Source organism: Ictalurus punctatus, chromosome 29 (assembly GCF_001660625.3).
Source record: "Ictalurus punctatus breed USDA103 chromosome 29, Coco_2.0, whole genome shotgun sequence".
NCBI classification, from domain to species: domain Eukaryota; kingdom Metazoa; phylum Chordata; class Actinopteri; order Siluriformes; family Ictaluridae; genus Ictalurus; species Ictalurus punctatus.
In genome coordinates, this window is record NC_030444.2 from 439,736 (window position 1) to 440,021 (window position 286).

The following is a 286-nucleotide window of genomic DNA, read 5'->3' on the forward strand; positions in this document are numbered from 1 at the left end:
AAACAGAAAAACAGATCAGTTGTCATTTTTAAAGTTGAACAAGTATAAACGCTAAAATACTGTACATTAATGAAAGTGTTATAAATCCAGAATTCACACCAACACTTCCATTAACACGTAAAACATTTAGTGTGAATTTGTTCTAAATTGTCAGTTTGTACTAAACTTTTTAAACTGTAATATTTGGCAATATAAATAAAGATTTAGTGTCCTGAATACTAAAACTGCTGAGGAAACAGTTTTATGGCGTAACAGCATAAAATCCTTCATCTGGTTCGGGAACCTG

General features: G+C 30.4%; 1 protein-coding gene across 1 annotated transcript in view; it reads right to left on the reverse strand.

Annotated features, from left to right (window-relative positions):
• Nucleotides 1–286, reverse strand: part of hgsnat (heparan-alpha-glucosaminide N-acetyltransferase) — a 17,153-nt gene continuing 16,867 nt past the window's right edge. Inside the window, exon 18 of the mRNA XM_053677672.1 lies at nt 1–286. This exon is cut by the window's right edge and continues 1,358 nt beyond it. The gene's annotated coding sequence lies outside the window, so the exon portion shown is untranslated.